The following is a 14354-nucleotide window of genomic DNA, read 5'->3' as shown; positions in this document are numbered from 1 at the left end:
ACAAATAATTGCATGGTAGCAGTTAAGGGAAGAGGTCATTTCAAGGAACAAGTGATCTAGTAAACTATGGGTGGAAAATAGTTCAGTTTGGATTCTAGTGTGTCCCTCATAGATACATTTGAAAACAATTTCACTAGGACAGAAGCCAAATACCATGAAAGGTTAAAAGGCCAAGGGGCTAGCTCATGCAACTAAAGGGAACAAGGCTGAGGGACACTCAGATGGAAAAACTATTGCTTTTGCATCAAAAACTGAAGTAGCTCATGTTTAAAACTCTGTCAAGGAGCTGTGGTAATGAAGACAAAGAAACAGAAAAGAAGTAACACATCTTCCTATTGCCATGCAACAAGTGTTGCCTTCCTTCCATAAAACTTTCCCCTTGTAACTGTCCGGACTGCTTAGTCACACCTATTTCTTGCTATCTATTTAAACCCTACCCTCATGGCAGGACCTCAAAAGTAGACTTTGGGGTCATGGTTTGCTGGATTCCTTTATCCCTCTTCCCAACATGACCATATTAAACATCTTCTTTTTCTGTGTTTCACTATTAATTTGGCTCTTTCATTGGGGATGGGTGGCTGAAGCTGACTTGTTGGGACACAGGCTGAATCCCGTAAATTTGGTAACACCCTCTTTCTCATTTTAAGTCCTCTGCTTTATGTTCCACAAATACCTCTATTCCCCTGTCATGGTATTTGCCATACTCAGTAGAAATTATGTGCTGCATGTCTTTCTTCCTCATTGTGAGGTCAGATACTCGTTCCCTCTGCTTCATGGCTATAATGCCCAACAGGGTTTCTGGCATATAGTTGGCACACAGTATATATTCATTTGAATACATGGATGGGTGAGAGGATGATCAGTGAAGTGCAGATAAATGTAGGCTGCTCTTATAAAGACAGAAGAAAGAATGGATACTTTCTGAGAGGTTAGACAGGAAAATGGGCTTTAGGGAGGGAAAAGAAGCCACTGGAGAACAACAGTAGGAAAGAGTGCTACTGAGTAATAGGACAAGGCTCCAGAGTGAGCACAGGCCAAGAGGAACTGTAACCGGAATAGCGGGGCCTGTGCCATCACTACAGAGGCCAGTGGACAGAGACAGGAAAGGGATATTTTAAAATTATTTTTCTTTTATTGAAAATAGATTTTTTTCATATAATATATCCTGGTTGCAGTTTCCCCTCTCTCCACTCCCTCCAGTACTTCTCTACCTCCTCTCCTATCCAGATCCACTCTGTTTCTCCCTCTCATTAAAAAAATAAACGTGTTTCTAAGGGATGGTAATAAAATAAAACATAGTAAGATAAAACCAACACATTGAAATAGGACAAAACAAGCAAACAGAAGGAAAAGCACCCAAGAAAGGGTACATAAACATACAGAAACAAATCTATTCGTTCACACACTCAGGAATCCCACAAAACCAGAAACCTTAATATATATACAAAGGATTATAGGGTGTGTGTGTGTGTGTGTATGTGTGTGTGTGTGTGAGAGAGAGAGAGACAGAGGGAGAGAGAGATTGATTTTTTTAAAAAGGCCTGACAACATTATGAAACAAGGAACCTCCATCTACTGGTGCACCATCTACTAGTGGGCGTGCAGTGTACCCTTAGGAGTAGTTTGTTTCCCCCAGTGAGACTAGGAGGTGGGGGGAACAAAGTTTACATTTTCAAGTGATCAAGTGATTATCATTTGGAATGGGAGCATGTTTCCACTTCTTTCAGCTCTAGAACTCAGTTCATGTGTGCCTGTCCTGCTGTGATTAGGACTTGTTTCCTTAGTGTCTTCCATCCCCTCTGGATCTTACACTTTCTGCCTCTTCTTCCTCAAGATTCTCTGAGTCCTGAGGGGAGAGATTTGATGGCGACATCCCATTAAGGGCTGAGTGTCCCAAGGTCTCTCTGTGTTTGTGCATAATGTCAGTTGGTCTCTGTATTTTTCCCTATCTGCTGCAGGAGAAAGTTTCTCTGGTGATGGCTGAGCAAGACATGGATCTGAGTATAGCAGAATGTCATTGGGACTCATTTTAGTGCTACATTCCTTTAGTAGAACAGTATTTTGTTTGACCCTATGTCCCTGGCCTATCTATTCTCAGGCTCTTGGTCACCCAAGGAATATCAGGTATGGCTTCCATCTCCTGGAGTGGGAGTACTCCCACAAGCTTTTTTGCCACCATTGTTCTAGCATATTCTTGCATGCAGGACACCATTGTAGATGGAAGAGTTTGTAGCTGGGTTGGTGTTTGCATTTCTCCTTTGGTTGTATGCACAGTACCTTCTGGTACCAAGAACACTAGCCTATATGGTGAAGGCTCTAGGTAGCCACCATGGACTTCTCCATGTTCAGTGAGTTGTATAGGTGTTGTCTTCAGCAATAGGGCCTTGCTATCAATTTGTGGAAAGCAACTTATAGTCTTGGCAACATCCTGGGTTCTTAAATGTGATGTCTTCTTGTTGCCATTCCTTGCACATTTTTCTCATTCTGTGTATGTTTAGGCTCTAGCCCTTCTTAAAATGATGAGTTGACATAGCTTCTACTATTATCAACCTACTCCTCCAGGGGCATCTGGGTTGGGCAAGGGGTTAATTTAGAACTAATATTATGTATATGCTGACTCATTTTTTACAAGTTTCTTTATAACACAGAATATCAAAGTGTCCCCTCTGTCTCTTCTGTCCCCTGTAAGAATCATGGGTACTTCTTTTCCTTGACCATTAGAAAATAGGAACAGATGAAGAAACATTTGTGGAGGGTCATGGTAGGCTGAAAATGGCTCCTCAAAGAAGTACATGATCCTAGTCTCCAGAACTTGTAAAAAAATGTGAGGAAATCAGAATTAAAGTCAGTTTCTATCAGATCCAATCTGCCTCCAACCCCAGCTCATATGTGAAAGGGTTGGTCTTCATTGCAGCAGTGTTCAGAGTTGGGGAATTGGAAGGTAATAGATGATAAGGCTTCTGCCCTCATCAATGGAGTTACTCTATCCACAGATTCATAGCTGACAGAGCTACCAGAAGGCTGTGAAACTTTAGAAGATGGCACCTACTTGGTAGAAATAAGCCATTGCAGGTGTGCCTTTGAAAGTTACCTTTTTTTCCTTGTCTCTGTTCCTCTTTTGCTCTCTTTTTCTCCTCTTCATTCCCCCTTGCTTCCTTCTTTCCCTCTGTCTTTTCTGGCTGCCCTGTAATGTGATTTTTTGCTTCATCACAGTCCAGAAAACAGAGCCAAGTAAACATGGATTGAAACATGAAAGGATGATCCTAAGTAAATCTTTACTCCTTTAACTTGCCTCAAGCATTTTGTCATAGCTATGAAAAACTGACTATCCAAAGCTAATCAACTGACCTTGAGATGACATTATTCTGGGCTTTTCAAATGGGATTGACACAGCTACAGGTGTCTTTAAAAGTACAAGAGAGAGACAGACAATGTCAGAGTCTTGCCATGTGAGAAAGACTGGCCTGTCCTGGCTGTGGGAGTGGAGAGACATGATCCAGGGAGTTCGGTAGCATTTAGATGTAAGAAAACGCCAGAAGACAAATTTCCTCCACTACCCCAAAAAGTAATGCAGCCCCATAGAATCCAAACTTCATGAGTGAGGTGTCTTACTTTTGCCCTCCAGGCTAGATGCTTACATTGCTGGTGGCAACTTGTTATGGTAACCATTAGTGCAGACAGGAGAGAAAATACAAAAGGCTTCTGCCTAGTTTGCTCCCTGTTCCCTGCACCTCCCATCCAACTGCAATGACAGAGGTCCTCAGGGAGATTTGTACTGCTTCAGAACAGAGGAGGGGGGGAGGCCAAACTGTCCCTAGAAGTACTGCTCACCTCTTGTGTAGTTCAAATTCATGTTCCCTTAGTAGTTCCAAAGTCTTCTAGAACTGGGCTCATGGTGACATGACATGCTCTTAGGGAATTCCACCTGTACTTCAGGCCTCAGAAGTGACTTCCTGAGGAAAATGAAAATTCACAGAGAGTAAAAGCAACTCGAAAACCAATGGAAACAACAACAGCAAGAGGCTTGTAAAGTTTACTTCAAAATACTGAAGTTACTGTGGGCTTGTAGTTAACATGCTGCAGTTGTTCTGATGGCTTCATAGGGTCTACAATGACTGTCTCTTCACAATTCAGTACTGGAATGTCAAGATGGCACCTGAAATCAGCCAGAGTAGCAAGAGTTATACCACAGAAATGAGCAAGGGCTACAGAGATGGGCTTTTTTATTTCTTTACAACTCATAATTAAAAAGGTTCACACATTTTTCTTAAAGAAATAAAATCTGAAAACCATGTCTCAAAAATAAGGCCAACAAATAAGACCTAGACAACTTTGGGCTTGGGGATGACAGATAAAATACCAAAAACACTGTGGGAGAAAAAAAACTTAGCGAGGAGGACCCTAATAAAATGAAAAACATTTATGAAACAATTAAGAGAATAATAAAGAAACCTCAGGCTGGGATAAAGTCTTGTGTTTTATATGTCTGGTAAGAGACTATTACACAGAGATTGAGATCCCCCCAACATACACAAGAGTTTTGCTATGCAGTCCTTGTTGGCTAGCCAGTAACTTTCTATGTAAACCAGTCTGGCCTTGAAGTTGTGACAGTACTCCTGCCTCTGCCTCCCATAAAGTGAGGTTATAGGTATGTGCTATTATGTGTGGCTTACAAAGAACCCTGAAGAGTCAGCAATAAGACGCCAACTTGATTTTATAAAGTAGGAAAAACAGATAAAAGATTTGAACGGATACCTCACTAGCATACATATGTGGTTGGTATTTATCTGTCTCCTATATATAACCTGTATATGTATTACATTTTCTCATATTGCAAGTAGCATATAATAATACACTCCATGTGCCACCAGGGAAATGTAAACCGCAATGAGATTCCAATGTACACCTCTTAGAGTGAGCAACAACACATCCTGGTGACAGTGTGAAGAATCACCAACTTGTTTTCATTGCTGGTGAGACTACAACATGGTACAGCCATTTGGGGAGGTAGTTGGGTGATGTCTTACATAGCTGAATATAGCCTTGCCATATGGATCAACCATCATACACTTTGGATGTTACCCAGATGAATTTCAAAACTTATACCCAGGCACAACCCTTCACATCAGTGTTTGAAGCAGCTGTCACATGTTTATCAGACACTTGCCACAATTTGGTTTAAAATATACATGTTTAAAATAAAACAAAACAAAATAAAACTCTGTTACATCCAGATGATGGAATATTATTTCATGCTTAAAAGAAATGAGCTATCCAACCATAAAAACACATAAAATACAAATTAATGCTGCCCATATGCACTTTAGTCTTGGATCATCCAATAAATTATAGTCACCTGTAAGACGAATTGCTAAACAGTCTTAATAATAAAAAAAACTGGGAGCCACATATTGGGGTAAAAACTGAGAGATCAGAAAAGCAGAAAGAAGCCAGCCATATTCTTACCACTTAGAAATCCTCAGCCAGAGACCTACTTTCTGTATACCCACACCTATATGTCTTTCTGTTCTGCATCTCACTTCCTCTCTCTGCCCAGCTATATCACTTCCTGTCTGTCTGTACAAACTTCCAGACCTCTATAGTTAGTGCTGGGATTAAAGATGTGTATCACCATGCCTGACTCTGTTCCCCAGTGTGGCCTTGAACTCACAGAGATCCGGATGGATCTCTGTCCCCCATCCCTGAATGCTAGGATTAAAGGTGTGTGCTACCATTGCCTGACTTCTATATTTAATATAGTGGCTGGCTTTTTCCTCTGACCCTCAGATAAGCTTTATTAGGGTGCACAATATATTGGGGCACACCATATATCACCACAGTCAACCTATTATCAAGGGACACACATGTGAAGAAAGCTAATACCTACCCACACACACACACACAACAGCCATCAACTGTCAGTAAGTCCTCAGCTATGATTCCTTGCCCCTCCTCCATCCATGCTGGAATTTTGACTGGCTTGATCATGTGCCAATCTTGTGCAGGCAATCACAGTATGTTGTATTTCTACTCAGCTTTTCTCTTAACCTAAAACTCTTTTTAAAGACCAGTTGATTAGTTTTTTAAAGGATTTTATGCACTTAGACCAGCACTGAGTGTTTAGAAATGACAATTTTAGATAATCTTAGTTAAAATGCATCCTTAAGTAGAGGTTATGGAATCAGTGTCTTAGTTTGCTTGCTTTTGCTGTGATTAAGATCATAACCAAAAGCAAATGGAGAAGGAAAGGTTTGTTTGACTTACCCTTCATGTGACAGTCCATCACTGGGGAAAGCTAAGGCAGAAACTGAAGTAGAGCCATGGAGGGGTGCTGCTCATTGGCCAATCTGATAGAGGAGGATCTTCAGTTGAGATTTTTCTTTCCAGATGACTCTGGCTTATGTCAAGTTGATTGCCTCCCCCCAAAAATCCTAACCATCACAATCTGCTTCTTTTGCAAACCTTATATTTGTGGAGACTTTGGACAGAAGCACTCTTTATTTGCCCCTATACTTGTAGAGGCAGTACCTAAGAAAAGGAAGTCAACCATCAAATGGATTGGAAAATCAAACGTGATTATCTTTGTGTGATTTCTAAAACCTCTATGTGGGCAAGTGTTTCCACAACTTATTAGTACATGGCATCTCTTCTCCAAATTCACCCTCCTTCAGGAGCTCTCTTAACACTGAGGTAAGACTGTTTATTTCTGCCTGACCATTGTCACAATGTGAATCCTTGTCAGTAGAGGGCGCTGAAGGTACACTGGAGATTTGTGTTCTGTGTTTTGCAGTGTTTGTCTCAGACAGGGCCTCTATTTGCATGCAGACCAGGCTGGCCTGGAACTAGGAATCCTCACATCCTCCTTCCTCCACCTCCTGGGTTTCTAAGTGCTGCAATCACTTACACTTGGCTTGAAATGAGTTTTATGAGATTCTGAGATGCCCCATGGATTAGTCTACTGTGAAGCAGAGCTTTCTCCAGTGCTAGGCTCCTGTGTACAAAGTTCCTGCAAGTATTACCAAAGCTGACTTCTCCTCCCTTCCTGCTCCCCCTCCATCTCCTCCTGGACTTCTTTTAAGAAGTCTCACTATTTGACCCAGGTTGGCCTCAAACTCAAGAACATCCCATTTCAGCTTTCAGAAGACTGGCCACTATGTCTTTTAATTTCTCTGTTCTGATTCTTTACTACCTGAGGCAGAACACAGAAGCAGATAGGAGGTCCTCAGTGAATAAGTGGAATTGCAAACTGCAATACTTCCATACAATAAAATATTAATTAAAAAATAAGCTACTAACTCATGGAAAGAAATAGAGGAACTGGTGAGCATTCAGTTTTCTATAAATCTAAAAGTACACCAGTAATTTTGTCTATCAAATGAATCTAGACTCTCTCAATGGTTAAGAGCACTTGTTGCTCTTGCAGAGGACCTGGATTCAATTCCCAGAACCCACATAGCAGCTCACAACTGTCTGTAACTCCAGTGATGTGATTGCCTCTTATGACCTCCATGTGCATGCATGTGGTGCATATACATACATGCAAGCAAAACATATATACATAATAATAATAAAATACAGCTAAAAATTTTTAAATATCAAAATATATTCTGGACCTCTTTCAGATCTGATTCAAATTACAGTTGTCAAAACAATACAATGAAAAGGAAATACTGCAACAGCAACACACACACAACAACAAAATGTGCCTGGAAAGGGTCAAAAGGTCACTGGGGACAAGTCACCCTGATGTGGATCCAGAATACATGGTAAGTGTCATTGACATGGTCCAGGAGAGATAGACATCTCTATCAGTCTTCCTTACACAGTCAGTCATCATGAAAACAGAACAATAGTGGAAATGCTTTGAGTATCTCTCCATTTAATTTAATTAAATGTTGGCTGTTGGCTTGCTGTACATTGCCTTTATTATGTCTAGCTATGTTCTGTGTATTCCTGATCTCTCCAATACCTTTATCATGAAGGTGTGTTTCATATGTTGAACCAACCTTGTATCCCTGGGATAAAGCCTACTTGATCATGGTGGATAATTGTTTTGATGTGTTCTTGGATGCAAGGGGGGTTCAACATACCAAAGTCTGTCAATGTAATACACCATATAAACAATTTGAAAGGAAAGAAAAAACACATGATCATCTCACTAGATGCAGAAAAGGCCTTTGACAAAATCCAACACCCCTTCATGATACAGGTCTTAGAAAGATCAGGAATACAGGGAACATACCTAAACATAATAAAGGCAATTTACAGCAACTCAACAGCCAACATCAAAGTAAATGGAGAGAAATTCAAAGTGATTCCACTAAAATCAGGAACAAGACAAGGCTGTGTGCTCTTCCAATACTTATTCAATATAGAACTTGAAGTTCAAGCCAGAGCAATAAGACAACATAAGGAGATCAAGGGGTTACAAATGGGAAAGAAAAAAGTCAAGCTTTCACTATTGGCAGATGACATGATAGTATATATAAGAGACCCCAAAGATTTGACCAAGGAACTCATACAGCTTATAAATACCTTCAGCAATGTAGCAGGATACAAGATTAACTAAAAAAAAATCAGTAGCCCTCCTATATACAAATGACAAATGGACTGAGAAAGAAATCAGAAATACGTCACCCTTTACAATAGCTACAAATGATATAAAATACCTTGGGGTAACTATAACTAAACAAGGGAAGGACCTCTATGACAAGAACTTTAAATCCCTGAAGAAAGAAATTGAAGATGTCAAAAAATGGAAAGATCTCCCATACTCATGGATAGGTGGGATTAACATAGTAAAAATGGCAATCTTACCAAAACCAATCTCCAGATTACATGTAATCCCTATCAAAATCCCGACACAATTCTTCACCGACCTGTAAACAACAATATTCAATTTCATATGGAAAAATAAAAAACTCAGGATAACCAAAAGAATCCTGTACAATCAATCATCCTCTGGAGGCATCATGATCCCTGACTTTAAGCTCTACTATAGAGCTACAGTAATAAAAGTAGCTTGGTACTGGCATAAAAACTGACATGTGGACCAATGGAATCAAACTGAAGACCCTGACATTAATCTGCACACCTATGAACATATGATTTTCAGCAAAGAAGCCAAAACTGTACAATGGAAAAAAGAAAGCATCTTAAACAAGTGGTGCTGGCATAACTGGATGTCAACATGTAGAAGATTAAAAATAGATCCATATCTGTCACCGTGTACAAAACATAAGTCCAAGTGGATCAAAGACCTCACATTGATCTAGTTACTCTAAACCTGCTAGAAGAGAAAGTAGGAAGTAGTCTTGAATGCATTGGCACCGGAGATCACTTCCTAAATATAACACCAGTAGCACAGACTGAGAGAAGAAATTAATAAATGGGACCTTTGGTAAATGATAACATATCAGATATTTTAAAGGAAACTATTTAAAAGAGAATTTTTTCCACATTAAAAAAAATGGGTTTTATGTGTACATTGGAAGAAAACTGGGTTTTATTTGAAATTTTAGGCAGTCAGACAATAGAATAACTATATGAGAAGATTAGTATTGTTGGAATTATGCAGTTTATCACTATCCTTATCCTCATTTTACAATTTAAAACGATAGTCAATTTTAGTGCCAGGATGACAGCTTTAGAAAAACTTGTTAAACCTGCAAAAATTCAGACAGAAGAAATTAACAGTGAAGTTGTTTCAAGTTTGGATCATAAGGTTACAGAAAGAAAGCCTGTTTTCACACAGTCACCCTTAATTTATCCTGTAACTGTACAGCAGTTGCCTAATCAAATGACTACACAAAATAATTGGGCTCCAATTGAAATGTTGGATTTAAAGAGGTTTAAGGAGGCAATAGTATCTTATGGCATGCATTCCCCATATGTAAAGCAAATGTTAAACTCTTGGTCAACATATAATAGGAGTGTACCACAGGACTGGCGGGAGCTGGCACAAGCTGTCCTGCACCTAGCCAGAGGCTTCAATTTTTAACTTGGTTCAAGGATGAAGTTAAAAACATAGAAAAACAATGGAGGGATAAAGGAATACAAGTTGGCCAGGATCAGCTTATTGGAGAAGGCCAATATACAGTACAAACACAATGTTTATATGATGTCCAAACCCTAATTTTATGTCGAATGGCAGCCTTGAATGCATGGGACAGAGTTGAGGAACCAGGAAAAAAATCTGAGTCATTTACAAAGGTTATGCAAGGCCCAAAAGAAACTTTTACAGATTTTTTACAAAGACTGGCTTCAGCAGTAAAGAGAATAGTCTTGGATTCAGAAGCTAGTAAGATAATAATTGAATCTTTGGCCTTTGAGAATGTGAATGCAGGATGGAAAAGAATAATCAGGCCATTAAAGGTAAGATCTGCACCTTTGGAAGATTGGATTAGAGACACAGTTAATGTTGAGGCTCATGAGCAGGATGATATGTGGGTAGGAGAAGCAATTTCAAAAGGTTTGAGGAATGTTAGATGTTTTGGATGTGGAAAGCAAGGACATTTGAAAAGGGACTGTAAACAGGTCATTCCTAGAACCAATGTTTCTTCAAGGAACAATGGCAACAGAATGCCCCTTCCTATTAGAGTATGCAGAAGGTGTGGTAAGGGAAAACACTGGACCAAGGAATGTAGATCAACAAAGGACAGACAGGGTAATCCTTTGCCTCTGTCTTCGGGAAACTCCCAGAGGGGCCTCATGCAGGTCCCATAGCAAATCCAGTTCAAACCTTTCCTGCAGCCATAGAGGAAACACCTGCTCAGAGCAATTAAATAACCAAATGCCTATTGGAATAAATCATGCTGATCAGGATGATGAAACAGAGAGAATATAAAATTCAGGAGAAAACATAAAGAAAATTTTGTGGCAAACTTCTATTAATGAACAAAGACCAAAATTAACAATAAACATAAATGGTGTTTTGTTGTCTGGTCTGGTAGACACAGGTGTGGACGTTACCATAATTGCACCAGAATTTTGGCATCCAACTTGGCCTCTTCAGGAGGTGAACGTTAACTGTTAGGAATTGGGACATTATCTCAGGTGAAACAGAGTGCAAGATGGCTCGAATGTATAGGTCCAGAAGGACAGAGAGGAAAATTAAAACCATATGTGGCTAACATAGCTATGAACCTGTGGGTTCGAGACTTGTTGCAACAATTGAATACACAGATTAACTTTCCTCCAATCTCAGAAACAAATCATAAACTAGCACATGTTTCTGAGAGAAATATTAGAAGATATTGTTCTAATGAGTGGTCACCAGCCATCCATATTATACAAGAACAGGGCACAACAACTGATAATCTTCGCAAGACACCAACAGCTCTACCTTTAAAGTGGTTAACAGACAAGCCTGTATGGGTTCAGCAAATGCCCTTAACAATAGAGAAACTCCAGGCTTTAGAAGAGCCGGTAGAAATACAGTTAGATGCTCAGCATATTGAAGAATCAACCAGCCCTTGGAATTCACCTGTATTTGTTATTAAAAAGAAATCTGGTAAAGGAAGAATGGTAACAGACCTTAGAGCAATTAACAAAGTAATTCAGCCAATGGGCTCTCTACAATCTGGAATTTCTTTGCCTACTCGGTTATCAAAAGGATGGCCTCTCATAGTTATTGATTTAAAAGACTGTTTCTTTTCAATACCCTTACAAGAAAAAGACAGAGAAAGATTTGCTTTCACAGTGCCTACTTATAATAATTCTCAACCAATTAAAAGATTTCAATGGAGGGTCCTCCCACAGGGAATGTTGAATAGCCCAACTCTCTGCCAATATTTTGTACAACAGCCATTGGAAGTGATAAGTAAAAATTTCCTAAATCTATAATTTGTCATTATATGGATGATATTTTACTAGCTGAATCAAATGCAGATACTTTAGAAAGAATGTTTGAAGAAGTAAAGAAAATTTTGCCTTGCTGGGGATTACAAATTGCTCCTGAAAATATACAAAGAGGAAATTCTATTAATTATTTAGGATATAAAATAGAGCTACAAAAAATTAGACCCCAAAAGGTGCAAATTAGGAGAGATAGACTACAGACTCTTAATGACTTTCAAAGATTATTTGGAGATATTTCTCATCTATGAACTATTGTTGGGGTAAAAAATGATGAACTGACTAATTTGTTCAAAACCTTAGAAGGTGACAAGGACTTAAATAGTCCAAGAGAATTATCACCTAAAGCTCAGAAAGAATTGGCCTTGGTAGAAAAGAAAGTACATGAAGGGCACGTGGATCGTATTGATCCAAAGCTCAATTGCATTTTGGTTATTTTACCTTCTAGGTATTCTCCTACTGGAATATTAATGCAGAGGGAAGATATTATATTGGAATGGATATTTTTACCAAATAAACTGAAAAAAATTAAAAACTTATGGGAAAAAAAATCTGACTTGATTCGGAAAGGAAAATTGATACCTTGTCAATTAGCAGGAATAGACCCAGCAGAAATTGTCATACCTTTAACTAAGGAGGACATTGAAAAATTATGGACAGAAAGTGAACCTTGGCAAAGAGCTGGCAGTAATTTTTGGGAGAAATTAACAGCAAATATCCCAAAAGCCATAGAATTGATCTTATGAAGAGAGGTGATTGGATCTTGCATCGAATTGTATGGCAAAAACACATATCTGGAGTTCGTACATTTTCTACAGATGCCAACAAACAAGAAAAGGCAGGTTACAAATCAGAAAATTTAAGTAAAGTGGTTCAAAGTACTTATAATTCAGTTCAAAAATCAGAATTGTATGCTATTCTGTTGGTATTAATGGATTTTTCGGAACCTCTCAACATACTAACTGACTCTCAGTATGCTGAAAGAGTGGTATTACATATTGAGACTGCAGAATTCAGCCCTGATGCTTCAGAATTAACTTCACTATTTACTCAATTACAAGATACAATTAGGAAAAGGAGTCATCCTTTATATATATGTACCTCACATTCAATCCCATACTGGTCTGCCAGGCCCTCTAGCACAAGGCAATGATGAGATTGCTCAATTATTGATAAGAAATGTGCTGGAGGCCTCAGAATTTCATAAAAAAACATCATATCAATAGTAAAGGTTTAGAAAAGGATTTTTCATAACCTGGCAACAAGCCAAAGAAATAGTAAAGAAATGTCCTACTTGTTCCTCCTACAATCAAATGCCATTACCAGCAGGATGTAGCCCAAAGGGTACTCAGAGGAATGAAATCTGGCAGATGGACGTGTTTGGAAAACTGAAATATGTACACCACACCATCGATACTTATTCAGGATTTCAATGGGCAACTACTTTGAGTTCTGAAAAAGCTGATTCTGTAATCACTCATTTGCTAGAAGTTATGGCCATCATGGGTATACCAGCACAAATCAAAACTGACAGTGCTCCATCATATGTCTCTGTTAAAATGAAACAGTTTTTTGCTTATTATAATATAAAGCATATTACAGGTATATCACATAATCATACAGGTCAAGCAGTTATAGAAAGATCAAACAGAACTCTGAAGGATATGCTAAATAAACAGAAAGGGGTAACAAAAACCACCAGAAATAGACTGCATAATGCTCTATTAACTTTGAATTTTCTCAGTGCCAATGAGAAAGGAACAACAGCTGAAGAGAGACATTGGATAATAAAAAAAATACAGAATTAAATCAGCCAATATACTTTAAGGATGTGCTGAACTCAGAATGGGAACCAGGGTATGTATTACATTGGGGATTTTTTTTTCTTTTAGGAGAATGAAGGTTAAGGAATCTGAAGAACACTGGACAAATGAGACCACTGAAGAAAAGGGACAAATCATCTATCCCAGGAAACAGAGTGAAACAGTGTATGGATATATATTATCTAAAAAATTTTATGTCTTCCTAAATGTTTGTTTCTGCTTTTCTCTAAAGATTTAACGCTATTAGTCTTCTAATAGTCCCAGTTCAATTAAAATTTAAAGCTGACTTTGGAGTTGGAGAATGGCTCTCTCCTTCTTTAAACTCAAGCATGTTGTTAAAAGGAAAATGCAAACTCCCTGTATCATGCCAGAATAAAAGAGCCATCTTCTGCTATGGGACAGGACAAAAGCCAAATTAATTAAGGGACTATTTTATTACTAATCTCAACTCTTTGAATCTATTCTGATTCTTTAAACTTTTCTTAAAGTATGAATTTTATATCGAAATTTACAAGATTAATATATATAGTTATACATATATTTTAAACTTTGTTAAGATATAAATGGTCATATAGAGTACTAATTTTAGAAAAAAAGGCTTCAATTAGCTGCATATATATGTCTTTGTGTTCGAGTCTCTTATTAGTTTTCTGCAGGAAATTACGGCCAGGCCTA

Source organism: Peromyscus maniculatus, chromosome X (assembly GCF_049852395.1).
Source record: "Peromyscus maniculatus bairdii isolate BWxNUB_F1_BW_parent chromosome X, HU_Pman_BW_mat_3.1, whole genome shotgun sequence".
In the NCBI taxonomy this organism is placed as follows: domain Eukaryota; kingdom Metazoa; phylum Chordata; class Mammalia; order Rodentia; family Cricetidae; genus Peromyscus; species Peromyscus maniculatus.
Note: the sequence above shows the minus strand (reverse complement) of the source record.